This window comes from Macrobrachium nipponense, chromosome 1 (genome assembly GCF_015104395.2).
Source record: "Macrobrachium nipponense isolate FS-2020 chromosome 1, ASM1510439v2, whole genome shotgun sequence".
Taxonomy (NCBI): Eukaryota; Metazoa; Arthropoda; class Malacostraca; order Decapoda; family Palaemonidae; genus Macrobrachium; species Macrobrachium nipponense.
Window position 1 is genome coordinate 36,081,295 of NC_087200.1, and position 18,212 is coordinate 36,099,506.

At 41.3% G+C, this 18,212-nt stretch overlaps 2 protein-coding genes across 2 annotated transcripts in view; one reads left to right on the forward strand and one right to left on the reverse strand.

The window, feature by feature from the left end:
- LOC135219235 (transcription elongation factor SPT6-like) overlaps nt 1–18,212 on the forward strand; it is a 165,042-nt gene that overhangs the window by 104,551 nt on the left and 42,279 nt on the right. The window lies entirely within an intron of this gene.
- The window catches only part of LOC135219236 (transcription elongation factor SPT6-like), a 160,428-nt gene that overhangs the window by 67,941 nt on the left and 74,275 nt on the right, over nt 1–18,212 (reverse strand). The gene's annotated exons all lie outside the window — the stretch shown is intronic.

Genomic DNA, 18,212 nt, shown 5'->3' on the forward strand with positions numbered 1-18,212 from the left:
ATGCCCAAATCCTCTCAATAATCCCCAATCTTACCACACTAATGGAAAACACAATCTGCTTAAATGAACAGCATGTCACTATATAATATCAAAAACAATGTTGTCAAATAAAAGAACATAATTATGGGTTCATCATTATGGCATATGCCATCCTACTTCTCATTTTAAAGTTTGACTCAATTTTCATTTTCAATAAATGTTGCATTGTGAAATTCCATCTGTTTAGTAGGATGAGTTTTTGTGTGAAGAACAGCAAGGCCTTATATAAATGGAGAAACTAATAAAAATATGGTAATAATCTAAATGGGATGATATGTGCTCCACATTTACAATTTCAATAACTCAGCCAGCCTGGACAAGAGCATTAGGAGGAACCAATTTGTGAACGAGCTCAGCTTCTAGATTGCAGATCTGATTGGAAACAACACCTGCCAGTATGATGAAACTTTAATCTCTACAGGTGCTAATGTCTGAGAAAGTTGCTGACCTTACTTACCAATAACCTCCTCATGTCACTATTTTATTCTCTGCACCAAAAGGTTCATAAAATGAACACGCATGGACATGTCTTTTTCAAAAAACAAACTTCTATTACCTAGAAGGCAACAAGATGTTTTTCCCTAAACGTGTTGCATACACCTATACAAATGACCGACACTACGACAATATTGTGAATTCTATTAGGGCTGACCTGAAAGGCTTGTTTTTGTCTATTCATTTGCATGCATACTTTGGGTTGCCTTGCAATTAAAATACTAAGGATGGAATAGAATATAGAATTTAGGCCAAAAGCCAAGCACTGGAAAACAAAACCTATGATTGATTTAACCTCTTTTAACTTCTTGTCACTAGTTCATCAACCCACAAAGTTTGTCAATTATTCATGATTATGTAAAACTGAATAAGCATTTACACAAATGATTGGGCTGAAACTGAAGATTGCTCAATTAACTTAAGGCTCCGCATTGCCTTTCAACCTTAATCCACCAAAATTCCATATAGGTATTCAATTATTTATACTTATCCAATGTAGTTACAGAAAGTGACATTTATGAATAGCATGGGCATCTGCAAGGGTCTCAAACAACTAAGTTAAGCTTAGTATATCTTAGTTTAACCAGACCACTGAGTGGTTAACAGCTCTCCTACAGCTGGCCCAAAAGACTAAATATTTTTACATGGCTAGAAACCAATTGGTTACCTGGCAATGGGACCTACAGCTTATTGTGGTATCCAAACCACATTATATAGAAATGAATTCATAATCCCCAGAAATAAGTTCCTCTGATTCCAAGCTGGCAAAGCAGAAAATCGAACTTGCGACTACTCATCCAACGAGGGACTTGAACTCTCACAACTATGGGAAAAATAAAATACACTGACTGGTCCTGACATTTTTAAATATAATCTAAAAACCCCCTAACAAAGTAAGTTGTTGATTAAAACTATCCACATCTTTGGAAGAGCGCATAAAGAAAAATATCCTTAACCAGTTCAAAACAATGTAGCCTACAGGAAAGAATATAGCCTTCCATTCTAAAGGACTTCACACCAATTACTTAAAAATATCCCTTCAGTTCATATTTCTAAGGTAAATAATACTAGCATTACCAGAAAAAAATAAAAGAGGGGGATGTCAGAGTATCCTGACTCGCTCACCCTAAATAAAAAGAGGGTGTCGGTATGGTACTGGGGCGAGTGAGACCACTACCACGGACCTCTTGTCATTTAGATCTCTCCTCCACAAAATCCCCATGCCAGAGAGAGCTGGTACACAGCCTGCGCCAGCAACTACTAATACTCACCCACCCACGCTAAAAAATTCTCAGATCTGAAGAATCAGATCTTCAATGGGACTTATTTTACCAGCAGATGTCTGCTTCTTAAAAAGTAATAAATGATCATGTTTAAAGTTTACCAAATTTCAGTTGGAAACTTGTGGAACCAGTTTTCTATCCAAGACCTACATCCAAAGTGTCTGAACTGAAATCACACTTAAGTTACATAAACTGTAGCCTAAAAGGCAATTATGGAAAAGTTACTATTAAAAAAACATATGCTCCCAAAAAGTAGTTTTTTTTCATAATCATATGGTCCCAATAACTATCGTGAGGTGGTCTCATAGTGCACAGGATATAATGCAGTAGTACTTATATTCTACAAAACTTCGTTATTTCTCTTAAAAATAAAACATAAAATTTCAGGTTAACTGCATTAACACAAAATCTGATGCAAAAATATTAAGTAAATGTGGCAAATATTAATATAGAATACCAATTTCCGTCAAGATGAATTTCACAATTTACAAAAAATGTTCTTTAAATATCAGTTATTCAAACAAGGTCATTACTCACATACAGACCACATACAAGGTATTTTATTGTCCTTGACACTGCTGACTCTTGCTTTACAGGCAGAAAAGCATGTGGTGGTCTTGCACATGTTCCATGGGAATCTGAGGATTCACACTAGTCAACTACCTTTTTGCACCATCTAAAATGGTAGCAGCAAACAATCAGCAGGGCTGGGATGAGATTTGGTTCATCTTGATTGTTTGTATGGTGTTTTTACATTGCATGGAACCAGTGGTTATTCAGCATCAGGACCAACGGCTTTACATGGCTTCCGAACCACTTCGAGAGTGAACTTCTATCACCAGAAATACGCATCTCTGACTCCTCAATGGAATGCACAAGAATTGAACTAGCAGCCACCGAGGTGGCAAGCCAAGACCAAACCGACCTCACTACAGAGGCACTAGTTTCAACTGGAACCATCACTCACATACATCCCAAACAGTAATTTAGATGGGAGCTATGAAGCTACAGATGTCCCATATTGCTAAATGTGACATGCAGATTTCAAGGATCAAGCTAGTAATCAAGGAGTAGCAAAGAACCAAGGTTCCAATCAGAATGGAGAATCAATTCTGTAAGGTGGAATCCTTGCCGAGATGTACAATACGCCTGGGAAATTCTGCAAACAGTAATAAACACAACAGGTACATGAAATGTGAAACAGCTGACTTCTGTTAATTCTAACAATCCTATGGTGCTTGTGCATGAAGACCACCTGCCTTCTGCCTTTGGTAAGAAAGCCTGCAATCTGGGATATTCAAAGACCAAGCATGTGGACTGCAGTATACTGAGTATGGGTTTGTGGTGAGATGAATTCAATTTTAACAAACTAAAAGCTATTTTTGCATCAACTTTGTAACTTAGCCCACTTAAGTGCAACATGCTATAAACTACATGCACATACTGCAATTCACTAAATCTAGGGTTTTAAATCATCATTCTTTCAGCACAACTAACAAGCTGCCTCTAGCAACTACAAGTCCCAAATGCGATAAATAAAATTGGGATCTGCATCTACCAGGAAGCAAACAAAGCCTTATACTTAAGAACCGTGACTTGTGGATTATTATTTTTCATAAAGAAAGAAAAAACTTTTGTTTAAAAACATTACAATACACAATCTAATGGTAAAGGTCATATCTTCCAAAAACTGTGCGCTCCATTGCCTTTGCTGCCTGTATAGACTTTGGTTGAAAGGTCCGAGTGCCTAAAGGAGTTACTTTTTGTGTAGCAACAGAAGCAAACCCCTTGCTAATACATTAGTGCAATACAGTAGCCCTAACCTGCCAGATGCTTTGGGGGTCTAAATTCCTCATAAGTAACAAAAACCTTTATAATACAGCTTACATTTGAAAGTTTTCCAATTCTCCATAACTGACAGCAATTCCCAACAAGTTCTGGCCCACACTCAGCTATAATTTCCACCTAACATTCAGCTTAATAGATTTATCGATAAGTGCCTTCTGCCAGAAAGGGTAGCTTACCAAAAAATCATCATAATAATGTAGCATATACGTATAACAAGTCTGACAATTTGAGGTGTTAGTGTTCATACATTACTGTTAAAGATGCACACTAAATATCGACAGCCTACAAAGGAGAATTTGTTTCTTGGACAAATGGAAACAATTAAAAGACGGATGAGGATGGGTCTTAAAAATTACTCAAAAAAGTTCTGGAATAAAAAGAGCATGGTTGGAAAGATGCTATACGTAATAGAAATGTAAAATTTCCTCTTTGGGTCAGTTTGAATAATTTATCACTGAACAACAAGGATTATTAAAATAAAAATAGTTACAACAGCATACAAGAAAGTAATCTGCTTTTTTCTCCACAAAAGCTTTAAAAACTTTTACAAATTATCCATAGGCAATAAGCATGAGCAAATGAAAGCTAAAGAAAAAGTAAGGAATTTGACAAATGAAAGCTGGAAAAAGTACAAAATCAGTAGAAATTAGGCTTCAAAAGTTACATATTGGTAACACAAAGGCTTACATAGTAAAGAATTTTACAAAGTAAAAAATTAGTAGGTAAATAACTAACCCACAAAAGGTCAACCAGGTCATATGACGTGTTGCAGAAGTCGTCCCAAACAAGTTATCCATATCATATGATGTTCTTAAGTTTTTAAATTTGTGTGCCTTCATAGCTCATTGTATGGATATTGGTTATGTTGGATGGGTACTTGGCAAACCTCCAGAAATGCAACAGTGCCTGAGGCCAGCCCATGGTTGCCAAATTGGACTTTAATAATCTGCTGCTTATAACTTTTTGAGCTTCTTTTGATTTGACTTGGGGTCTTTTATTCGATTTGGGCTACTTACATTTACTTTTTATCGTAATAATAACAATAATGATGGTTATAACAATAATATTAAATATTAATAGCCATACAATGCTCTTATTGCCTTATTAGCCATCATGGAGCAAGGTCGATCTGTCTGCTCACGCTCTCAATAGCCTTCTTTTTCTGTGCATTTATTTTATCATCAAAAGTGACAACCTGATGATTTTGAAGGTGATGAATATAGTGAAGATTCAGTAGATGATAGTGATGAGGATAAAATTTATGTATAGGAAGATATTAGTGGTGAATCTGGATGGAGTTTTTGAATTAATTCCATTTATGTAGTATATCCATGTATTTCTTTTTGCACTACGAAAATATCGACGCTGTTTGGCCATAGCTCGTTGATATATTATCTTAGCAGTACATGTGGAACTTGACTTATATTTTTTATAGTATCTTCTTGTAATTTTTCTGAGAACAGCACATTTCTTATCCCACCAAGGGACAGCAGGTCTTTGTAGTTTTCCACTTGATTTTGGTATAGCAGCCTCTGCACTTGTTATCACTGTATTTGAAAAATATTCGTATACTTCTAAGTGGCATTTAAAAGATTCATAAGATTTGTCTAATCTTATACCAGCCTTATATTTTACCCTGTCTGCTTCCATTACCTTCCATTTTGGAGGTGCTTGTGTAGGAAAATTTCTCACAAACTTTAAATGGATAGGAAAGTGATCACTTCCGTGCAGATATTCGTCAACAGACCAGTTAAAATCCAAAGCTATGTCTGAGGAACATATACAGGCGGCCCGCGGTTAACGGCGCAATCACTCAACGGTGAATCGGTTTTACGGCGGTCGTCAAAAATATTCATTTAAAAAAATAAGGCATTTTAAAGGTATCTTTACGACACAAATTTCAGTTAACAGCGCCGCTAGCGCCGTTGTCTAACGAGTTCATACATTTGTAGAAATGCCGTTCAGACCATAAAGGGTATGCAAATTATATTAACAAATTTTATGGAGAGTTATTACGTAGGTATTAGGGTAAAATATATGCCTCTGACGCTGTTCTATGCCAAAAATATCGAGTTACATAAGTGCAAATGTAGCTATGGATGTGTCGATTTATAAATGTTCATGCTTTTGTTTAAAATGTGTATGAAAATGTATTGCGTGAAAGGCATTTTTATTTCTGTACAGAAATATGATACAAAGGCAGCTTTTGAAACTGCCCTTCACGTTATCAAATACGATGTTTTTTCATGTTCTTTCTTGTAAGCCGCCGCCTGCCGCTCTTCCGAGAATATCGATTTAAAAAAAAGTGCAAATTAGCGATCGATGTGTAGATTTAATAAATGTTTATGCTTTTATGTTTAAAATGTGTATGAAAATGTATTACGAATAGGCTATTTTTATTTCTGTGCAGAAATATGATAAGGCAGCTTTTGAAACTCCCCTTCAAGTTATCGACTACGATGTTTTTTTCAAGTTCGTTCTTGTATGCCGCCGTCTGCCGCTCTTCCGAAAATATAGTTAAAAAGAGTGCAAATTTAGCGATCGATGTGTCGATTTTATAAATGTTTATGCTTTTATGTTTAAAATGTGTATGAAAATGTATTACGAATAGGGTATTTTTATTTCTGTGGAGAAATATGATAAAAAGGCAGCTTTTGAAACTCCCCTTCAAGTTATCGACTACGATGTTTTTTTCAAGTTCGTTCTTGTATGCCGCCGTCTGCCGCTCTTCCGAAAATATCGAGTTAAAAAGAGTGCAAATATAGCGATCGATGTGTCGATTTTTCAAATGTTTATGCTTTTATGTTTAAAATGTGTATGGAAATATATTACGTAAAGGTATTTTTATTTTTGTACAGAAATAAGATACAAATTAAAGCAGCCTTTGTAACTACGCTCCACGTTGTCAGGGGATGGTTTTTCATGTTCGTTCTTGTCCGCCAGTTCCGAAAAATGCATTGTGTTATTTTATTAATTATGCATCTTTTCCATAAATCCTTTAAAAAGTTATACATTATTTCACGGTATCCAAGAATATTGTATGTATTCTCATATTATTGTATTTTAAAATACTACAACAAACTTAAGCCCGTATTCCGCGGAGCGGCCAATGTTGTGGTTTGAAATCAGCTGATGAATACGAGTTGTTTCACCATAACGCAATTCTGAGCGAATGCTCTTGCTTCTAGTTAGCATAAACGAATATCTATATACTTGACTTATATGAGACAAAGTTATTTTTCCTTATACAGCGTGTTTTTAGGTGGAAATATTTATTGAATATGTCTCGTTGTGAATGTGAACTAATATTTTTTTTGTTAACAGATTACGTTGGCGGCATGTTTATTGCGTAAAAAATTACGTGATTCCGTTCGCAATAATCCTTTATATCATCGTAATACGAACTTTACGTTATTTATCTTATAACGGCGTGAAACCAACAGTAAATTGTGTTCTTTCAAGCACAGTAGTTTTGATTAAAATGATTTTATCCCAATTTTATCTACAGTTGTGTGTGATGGCAGACGTTTACTGCAGTTTTATCCTTGTTGCCGATGTACGATAATAGTCATTAGCAGCTTGAACAGTTTTCTCAGCTTCGGTTATAACTAGGTTTAAATTTAACGGTATATTTCCCGATTGATCTTTAATCTATATTGATCTCTGATCTATAGCGAATAAAGTTATTACATTAAGATTTCTCAGTTCTATTCTATACATAACGCCATTTATAACAAATACGGTAATGTTGCACTGTAGTACGATGATCGAAATACAAGCCAAACAGATGTTATCCAATTCGGTTGTACTTAGAAAAAAAAAAAAAAAAAGTCGTTTCTCGTTCGGTTTTCATGGCTGTACACGTTCACGCAACGAGTATAACGTTAAAACCATACTTTCATCATTCTCTTTTGCTGTTATTGAACTTATGTAACTAGAAGATGGAAAAAGTTAGGCCATTGTAATTTGATCTCTCATAAAATCGGACTATCGTAAGACTAATGATCGTAACCTGATCACTACAGCTACCTGTACACTGTATAAACTTTATTATATCTTTACATACTCTAGACACCCACATGTACTGTACAGTAAATTCTATAGTACTATACTGCATAAATATAATTTTACTTATTGCGCCGTTGTGGGATTACGGCGCCTTGACTGGTCTAGAGTTTCGAAAGGTGTGCGGCGGCCGTAGGCTTTAAAATCGCTCAGCGTCGAAAATCGCTTGGCGTCGGTGGCCAGGAACGGAACCCCTGCCGCTAACCGAGGGCCGCCTGTACTCAAATCAATAGCTGAATATGAATTAAAATGTATGTTATGGTAAGTCATCGTACCATCATTAAGAATCACAATATTATTATTGTTAATAACTTCCTCTATCACTTTTCCCCCATTATCTATAGAGTCACCTCCCCACAGTGGATTGTGTGCATTCAAATCTCCTAGAAGCATGAAAGGTGACGGTAATTGATTTAACAATGACTGAATGTCAGCCACTGAAAAAGAAAATCTAGGAGGAAGGTAAATGGAACAGACAGTAATCTGCTTTTCTAAAATTGTTTAGTGCAAGTGCCTGTAAATTTGTAGTAAGGGGTACTTGAGAGTATTTTAAAGATTTATTCACAATAATAGCAGCTCCCACATGTGCACGGTCACCAGCAGGAGAGACCGAGGAGAAAATCTCATAGTTAACCCCAGGATTAAAAAATTCTGGGCCTAATTTGGTTTCTTCCAGACATACTTTACCAGGATTTCTCTCTCTTAACAAAACTTTTAGCTCTTCTGCTCGTGTACGCAGTCCTTTACAATTCCATTGTAGGATATCAAAAGACGCCATTATGATGAGAGATTTTTAGTTGGTTGTCCAAATGAAGAATATGAAGCTCTTGAAAGAGAGGGCTTCCCTGATGGAGATTTGGTCATGCTATTCTTTCTTGGTGGTCTATTCAGCCTCTCAGAGGAGGAAGACTTTTCTGATGGCATAATTTTACATTTGCCTTTCCTTACTTGGGCAGGTGACAAAGGAGGAGATGTGGAATGGGTATGTGATCTTTTATTACCTGTAATTTCACATTCCATATTTGCATGATGTACCTCTGCCACATGAGGTACTGAGGTATTTGTATGTAATAAATTCTTCATATTCGTGGGGGAAAAATGGTGGATTAGGGGAGGTATGGAGGATTAATAAAAAAAAAAAGAAATGGACAATACCACAAGCATTATGTCTCAGCAGCCAGCTGTGTGATATGCACCTATTGCAAACTTATGGTTTTGGACCTTTAAATGTGAGTTGTGTCCCTTTTAAGTGCTATTTCCTTTCTTTTGGGAACATTTCCCACTGATTAAGCCAAAAAAAATTATTTTTAATTATTTGTAACCTGAGGGAGTTAACTTTGTTTACAAGCCTGTAACCTCTTACGGGTTAAATAGCTCTCCAGAATAGAGGATGCAGATTTTTGTTGCCTATAGTAAATGCAGTTTTATGTCGACTGAAAACACGCTGTTAAGGATTCCTCAATGTAAACAAAAGGTGTGGGTGGTTGAAAGTTTTGATGGAATTAACCCTTAAACGTCGCTTGGACGTATTAAACGTCGACAAAAATTGTCTTAGTCAGGTGCCGAACCGACGTATTGTACGTCAACGCAAAATAGTTTTTTTTTAAATTCACAGAAAAATAGTTATAGGCCTACTAGGCAAAAACTTTTGAATCACGCACCTCAAGGGATGCTGGGAGCTCACGGATCAAGCTGTTGTTTTGTTTACAAGTGTTACTCAGGTGCGCATGCGCAAAATGCCGCCTTCTCGCACCAACAAGCATCAGCGAGGCGTCGTCCGAGAGTGATCTTTTGCCGCAATCGTATTTTACCAAACTTTTGCAAGAGTTTGAGTGTTTGTGGTGGTACAAGACGTACGTAGAGATGTCTGAACGGCGTATGTAGCGCGAAAGGGGCGTTTTACCTCTCGGGAGGGATTGTGTGAGACATATTTTGGACTTGGATGCTGGTGAGGGACCAAAGACCCAAGATGACCTCGCTCCTCAACGCCATTCCGTGCGGCCTCGTGTGACCGAAAGTGTTCAAGCACCACAATGTGAGTCTCGTGTGCCTTTTATAACCCCTAGGAAGCATCAGGGTGTCCTGAGGGGCATTTGTAGGCATTTGGGAGGCCTTGAACCAAAAGACATTGACGATTACTTGTTAGAGTTTGATCGCGAGCATGTCGCAAGTCCTCATTTTGATGGTGGTTGGTCATCTAATGAAAAGGACATCACTCCCGATGTTAGTGATGATGAATATTTGCCCCCAATGTCCATACGAGGGTCACAGGCTGAAAGTGAGTTGGAGTTTAGTGGTTTCAGTGCTTATGAGGGGGAATCGGAGGAGGAGGAGGAGGAGTTATCATCTAGTTTTGTTACCTACAGCAATCGGACAAAAAAATTTCTGATTTTTTCGGAAGAGTTACTGCGCGGATGTAAGGAAAAAGTTTTTTTCTAAAATTCACCATAAATCAAAATATTGTCCTAAAGACTTCCAATTTGTTGTAAAATGAAGGTAAATGATTGAATATTACTAAAATATAAGAGTTTTAGCTTACAACTGCATTTTTCAACCATTTCGGTAGTCAAAGTTGACCTAAGGTTGAAATTTTGGCACTTATCGTTATTTATATGAAAATATTTCAAAACTGATAAAAGCTACAACCATGAGTTGTTTTTGTTGTATTCTACATGAAATTGCGCACACTTTTATATATAAAACTCTATGTAACAGCTAATATAAAATGATGCAAAAATTATGTCAAAGTGACTAAATAATTTCTGAAATGTGTCGCTGATGCTTTTTAGTGCGAGAAGAAAGAAATTCGTGCTTGCGCGCCTGGGTAACGATTGTAAACATAACAGCAGCTTGATCCGTGAACTCCCAGCATCCCCCAAGGCGCGTGATTCAAAAGTTTTCGCCTAGTAGGCCTATAACTATTTTTCAGCAAATTTTTTTTCTGAACTTTTTTTCGTCTACGTTTAATACGTCCAATCGGCGTTAAAGGGTTTATCTTGAAAACTAAGCGTGCTGTGATTTTTTAAAGAAAAACTTTAGTGCTCACTCCCGAACCCCGCCAGCATACAGGAGACGATTTCTGAAATACCGCTTCGGCGTTTAAGGGTTAATGCAAAATTAAGTGTGGTTGAATACTGGACTGATGAAATTTTAAGAAAAGTAGAATACGTATATAGCTAAAAATTGGCAGAACTGCCATTAACAGAAACTTGGCACTTTATGGCGCCAAGTTTTGGTTAATGGCACATCTATTAGGTAGGTATGTTATGGTGCCATAATTCTATTATCAGCAACTTATGGCGCCGATAAACGAAACTCAGCCAGTTACATCATCATAAATTGCAATTTTATGGGGCTAGACAAGCACATTAAAAAAACAGATCACCATTAACTAAGTCCGCTGATAACCGGGGACTGCCTTAGTCAGTCTTGAAGAAGGGGCATGACTTTATACATCCATGCAAGATTTATCTCCAACGAAAGCAAACATAAAAGGATGTAATAAAAGCACTGCAGTGAATTAAAGTCTCAATAACAAGGTACCCTAAGGGACATTAGTCAAACACGATCCGAATCAAATGTAGGGAGGGGTACGCTTAATTATTTATACAGTGGACTCCCGTGTTTGCGTTCTCGGCATTCACCGACTCACAAATTTGCAGATTTCTGCATGGACCATATCTACCCATTATTCCAGGGAAATTTGCCTATTTGTATAATTTTTCTATGAGAAATATCCATAAATTACAGGTAGTGTTCATGGTACAATAATTCACCTTACAATAATCTGATTTTACGATGGGCTTTGTAATTAATACTGATACGACAACATTTAGAAAATATTTTTAAATTTCACTCTTAACGGGTGCAGGCAGCAGCGTACAATCAGAGAGCAAGGGTGCCCACATAACAATAGCCTAACTTTATCCCATCTTCTAGTTAAATAAGTTTAAAAAAACACAAAAAAGAAAGATGAAAGTATTGTTTTAACGTACTCGTTGCGTAAATGTGTACAGCCATGAACAACTGACCAAGAGACAAATTTTTCTATATTTACCACATACAACCGAATTGGATAACAATATCCATTTGGCTTGTATTTCAACCATCGTATGATAGTAAACAATTACGTACCGTAGTTAAGTTATAAATGATGTTATGTAGAATACAACTGATATATTTCTAGGTAATAAAACTTCGCTATAGACCAAAGATCAGCTAGGAAACATACTGTTAAATGTAAACCAAGTTGTAGCTGAAGCTGAGAACACTTTTCAAGCTGCTAATGAGGATTATCGTGCATCAGCAACAAAGATAAAACTACCGTAAAATTATGCCATCAAACACAACCATACATAAAACTGAAAGAAAATAATACTAATCAAAACTTCTGGTCTTGAAAAAAATCATTTTACTGTTGTTATCACGCCGATAAAATATAAATAACTTAACGGTAAAGCCCGTGCTAAGATGAAATCAAGAGAAAATAGCGAATGGAATCGGGTAATTTTTCTTACACACTAAGCATGCATACACTACAATCTGCAAACAAAAAAATAACTTATTCCCAACGAGACGTATTAAATTCATATTTAGACTTAAAAACATGCCGTATAACAAAAAAATTACCTTGTTCCACATAAGTAAAGTATCTAGATATACTTTTATGCTAACTAGAAGCAAGAAAATTTGCTACAAATTAAGTTAAATACGGCAAAATAAACTCGTAGTCGCCATCAGCTGATTTCCAAACCAATACATTGACTGCATTGCTAGTAAATTTTATAATACAATAATATGAGAATACAATATTATTGGATACAGCAATGTATAATTTTTAAAAGATTCACGGAAAAGCTGCATATTCGTTATGTTGTTATTTCATAATTATATACAGGCATCAGCAGCCTGACATTGGTCAATTATGCAGATGTCAGTCCTAATCTGATTTCCATTTTTTCCAACTGATATATCAGTCAGAATGTATTGAACCTCCAGAATTGGCTTATACATATTAATAAATTACCATACTGTGTATGTAGTAAAGAGTATACAGTGGATCCCCCGTATTTGCGTTCTCCGGATTCGCGGACTCACACATTCGCGGATTTCTCTTGGGAACGTTTCCCTGCATTATTCGCGGAAAATTCGCGGTATTTTTCTAAAAATGCACTTTTTGTGATAAAACTATTAAAAAACCCAAGTATGAAAATTTTTAGTGGTTTTTCTTAAGTTTTAACTAACGAAATAGGCTGTTTTTAGCGCTTTTATAGGGGTTCCAAACATTCGCGGATTCTAACTATTCACGGGGGGGTCTGGTACGCATCCCCCGCGAATACGGGGGGAACACTGTAGTATTGTAACTAGGCTACTGTATTTGTATGTATACATGTACCATGTTATCACCATCATCGGATACGCTAGGCTAAGTTGTTAATGTTATTCAATTTCTCTTTGTATTGAATTATCATAAGCCAATATGCATTGAACCTAGAGAATTAGCTGAAATCACAATTTGTCGAAAATTGTATTTTTCCTAACTATACAAACCTGAGGTCCTATAACAATAGGAATGTAACTTAGCGGCAGCTGTAACCGGTCGTAAGCTTCGAACAAGGGGGTCCGGTAGTTAACTGCTTGTCCGACAGTCGGCGGTCCACGCGACTGAGAGGTGAAGAATTACTTTGCTTTAGGCCCAGGAAAAACAGAGTGAGGGGTGACATGAGGTGGGACTATGTGTAAAGGACCTCAGGTTTGTATATAGGAAAAATACAATTTTCGACAAATTGTGATTTGTTCCAATATGTAATACAAACCATCGGTCCTTTAACAACAGGAAGACTCACTTATCGGTGGGTGGAATCTGAGTCTTATGAACAGACTGGTGTTTGTCCGACCTTGGTTCCCTTACTGGTCGTAAGAGCAGAGGGAGGGATCCTAGCCTCTGCCCAGCTGATCAGGGTGTGCACCGCAGGATCAGTGGTCAGACCTCTGGACCAAATTTATAAGGAGGAGGCAAGCGTACCTCTTATAAATAGCAAGCAAGAACTAGTTCCTACTTCAAGAGCCAATATGAAGTCATGGGTTTGTCTCTTGTTGGCCTCCACTCCCCCCCTTGTTAGGGGAGTGGTGGATAACTGCTCTTATCTCCACTGAAAGGGATAGGTTGGAGCTCGGTCGTGTAGCTTCTGCCTCCTGTCCAGCATAGTGACGACCGCAGCCCTCTGCCCACAGGTAGAGGAGGAGAAAAGAGGAGGAAGAGAAGCCAGTCACACACTCTTTCACTCGTCCATTCAGGCAGTAACACAAGGATGCAATGCTGTTCTGTCCGCTCGGGTGCTGGGTAAGCTACACAGCTTGTTGAGCAGCCACCACAGGTCCCAAGGAAAAGGTGTCCAAGGACCTGTGGGCAATATCCCGAAGGTAGAAGGAGGTAAAGGTGGTCTGGTTGGCCCAAACCCCTGCCTTCAGAACCTGAGCCATGGAGAAGTTCTTGCAGAACGCAAGGGTTGGACCAATACCTCTGACTTCGTGGGCTCTAGGACGCAGGGTACTGGTCGTCACTACCATTCGCGTCGTACGCCCTCCTGATCACCTCACGCAGTCAGAAAGAAAGGAGGAGTGTTCTTGGATACCTCTTTCTTGGTAACCCCGGTGCTAATGAAGAAGCATCGACACTCAGGCCTGAGGTGTCGAGTTCTCTTCAGATAGCGCCGTAGCACCCTCACAGGACAAAGCAACATCTCATCCGCATCGTTATCGATGAATGACTCAAACCGGTCGTCGAGGACCGAAGGATCCTGAGTCTTCGCTACGAAGTCCAGGACGAAATCTAGCGTCAAAGATCCCCATCCCCTGGAATATTTAACATTGAAGGAAAGACCAAGAAGTTCCCCTACTCTCTTCGCCGATGCCAGGGCCAGCAGGAAGAGGGTCTTGAGGGTCAGATCCCTGTCTGATGACTCTTGGAGTGGCTCGAAGGGACTTCAAGTCAGACTCCTAAGGACAAGAGTCACACCCCACCCCGGGGGCCTGAGTTCCCTGGGTGGGCAAGACCTCTCGAAGCTCTTCATAAGGAGGGAGATCTTGAAGGAAGAGATATCCACTCCCAGCAGTTTTAGGACTAGGGCCAAGGCAGCTCTCTAGCCTTTAACTGCAGAGATGGAGAGGAGCTTCTCTCGGTGAAGGAAAACTAGGAAATCCCCTACCTGCTGAAGAGTGGCTGAGAGGAGAGACCCCGTTCACGACACCAACTACAGAAGACGGACCACTTTCCCTGGTATACAGCTGCAGAGGACTGTCTGAGGTACCCAGCCATCTCTGTTGCTGCTCGGCGAAAAAAGCCTCTCGCTCGCAAGAGATGGTGGATAACAGCCAGCCGTGAAGACATAGGGACCGAACCGACCAGTGGTACCGTTCCATGTGTGGCTGGCACAGGAGGTTGTGCCAAGGGGGAATCTCTCTCGGTGCTTCGGCGAGCAGAGCCAGCCGGTCCGGATACCAAACAGCCTGAGGCCATTTTGGCGCCACCAGAATAATCCGAAGATTAGCGGTGACCAGCACCCTGTTGATCACCTTGCGATTCAGACAGAACGGGGGAAAGGCGTATACGAAGAGGTTGTCCCACGGATGTTGAAGAGCGTCCTCTGCAGCTGCCCATGGGTCCGGCAAAACTGAGTAGAAAACCTGGAGTTTTCTGTTGTGCCGGGTGGCGAACAGATCCATGACTGGATACCCCCACAGGTTGAAGAGCCTTTCCGCCATGTCTGGGTGAAGGGATCACTCGGTTCCTATCACCTGATCCCGACGGCTGAGCTTGTCTGCTACTACATTCCTCTTGCCTGGAATGTAGTGGGCTGACAGCTCTACTGAGTGTGCCACGGGCCACTTGTGCACCTGCAACATCAACTGATGCAACGGGAGGGACACTAGGCCCCCTTTTGTTGACGTATGCCACTACCGTGGTGTTGTCGCTCATCAACACCAATGAGTGTCCAATCAGATGTTCCTGGAACTCTTGGAGAGCGAGAAACGCTGCCTTGAGCTCCAAGACATTGATGTGAAGTTGCTTGTCGTGATGATCCCACACACCCGCAGCCAGCAACTCCTCCAGGTGTGCGCCCCATCCCTTGGACAATGCGTCTGAAAATAGCAACATCTCCGGGGGGGAGGAGTGCAAAGAGGCACTCCTCTTACAAGGTTCCTGTCGTCCAGCCACCAAGCTAGGTCCTGCCACACCTCCTCCATGAGAGACATGGGGAAGTACGGTGGGTCTCTTGCCTGTGCTCAACTCTCCTTTAGTCTCCACTGAAGAGACCGCAGGTGAAGACGCCCGTGAGGGACTAACTTCTCGAGAGACGACAGGTGACCGATCACGACCTGCCACTGCTGCGCTGGCTGCTCCTGTAGGGACAGGAACTGTCTGGCTGCCTCCATGAACCTGCTGATACGCGAGTCTGCGGGACCGACTCGCCCTGCTACCGTATCAATCAGCATGCCCAGGTACTTCATCCTCTGCTTGGGCTCGCGATCCAACTTCTCGAAATTCACAATGATCCCAAGGTCGCGGCAGAATTTGAGGATTCTATCCCTGTCCTATAGCAACTGCGAGCGAGAGCTCGCCAGGACCAACCAATCGTAGAGATACCTCAGAAGACGTATCCCTACCAAATGGGTATCTGGAAATAAGCGTCCTTCAGGTCCACAGAAACCATGAAGTCGTTCTCCCTGATGGACTCGAGCACTGACGTGTCTTTTCCGTCATGAACTGAGTCTGGCAAACAAATCGGTTCAAGGGAGAGAGATCTATCACCGGGCGCCAGCCCCCAGAGGACTTCTCCACTAGGAAAAGTTGACTGTAGAAGCCCGATGACTGATCCCATATATGATCTCCACAGCTCGTTTGCTCAGCATGGCTTCTACTTCCTGCCGAAGCGCCACATCCCTGGCAGAACCGGGAACGTACGTTTGTAGATGGACCGGGTTGGAGGTGAGGGGTGGCCGAGACTCGAAGGGTAGTAGATATCCCTCCTGAAGGACATTTACTATCAAGCGTTGCCAAGTTGCCCAATGGCTCGTCAGGCATTCCCCCCCCACTTCCGGCAGCAGGTAATGGGAAACGCCGTCCCTAGCGTTTCCCTCCTCTCTTCAACTTCTTCTTCCCGGCTCCTCCCCGAGAGAAGGAGGGCTGGTTACGGTCGCTCCTTACAGATGAAGTCGAAGGCAGAGTCTTTCCTCTCTGCTTCGACGAAGCAACCGTCTTAGCCGCAGAGGAAGCACCAGCTAAACTCTTAGGCTTAGCCGCAGTGGCTCGAGGCTGCCCAGCCACCCTTTGAGACTGCCTGGTGGACTAGACGGTCACTATCATCAGTGTGCTGTTCCACCACAGCATCCACCATTTCTCTGGGGAAGAGAGAGGAGGAACTCCGCACCGGTCCGTTGCGAAGACCCAAGGCCGCTTCGCGCCCTGCCGACCTGGTTACTCGAGTGAGAACAGCGTCCCTACGCCTCAGAACCAGGTTGGCCCACAGGTTGGCCATCTGGTGGGCCAGGTAGGAGATAGCCCTACCTCCAGACTGGCATAGTCTCACGAAAGCCAGGTCCCATTCAGGAGTGATGTTTCCCAAAGAGGCCACGACCTTTGACACTGTGAAGGACCAGAGGTCTATCCAGGAGACTGCTTGGAATGCTCCTATGGTAGTCGATTCCAACGCAAGTGCCTCTTGCTGCGAAAACCAGAGGTTCTCTGACAGCAGGTGCTGAAGAGACATCCCAAGAATTAGCCTAGCCAGCTCCGGGTTAACCTGCTTGGGCGGCAGAGGGTCCTCCGTTGGCACGTAGAAGCGCCTCTGTTGTAGTAAAGGTGGGGGAAGGAGCTTGGACGACCGGCCGGACCAAAGTGAACCCTCCTGTCCGGAGACGAGAGTCCACCTGGCTCAGCACACTGTCGACCAAGGCTGACCGCAGCAGACCCACCGTCGTCCTGGGTTCCTTTTTAGGTCCCCAGAACGATACCAGCCTAGATGTAGGCTCGGAAGGTGGGAGCGGCGATCCTTTCCCGAGGTCGTTGTGCTGATGAATCAGCGCAATAACCTCAGCAAGAACGCCTCCCGAGACCCTCCTCCTTCCACAGGAGGAACCACAACAGACCCCTCATGGTCTCCTCCTGCTACTTGCGTGTACGATTTGGTCGGTCCTAGGACCGTGCCAGGTTCGTAGGCCCTTGTGGCAGGATAGCGAGGAGCGTGCTCCTCGCGATCGCTCCTGATCGCCTCGCTCTTCCCGGTGTAGCCTGAGGAAGTTGCAAGGATTGGAGAGGAAGACCTGACTCTCCCCCCTCACCCACCGGCATGCTGGGGGGGGCTGCAGACGCTCGCCAACTCACGGTGGCGATCGGGCTGCAGGCCTGGTCGAGCGGCTCTTCGGGGGAGAGCGGCTAGACTGAGAACAGCGGCGATGGTCCCGAGCGTCAGAAGAGCTGCT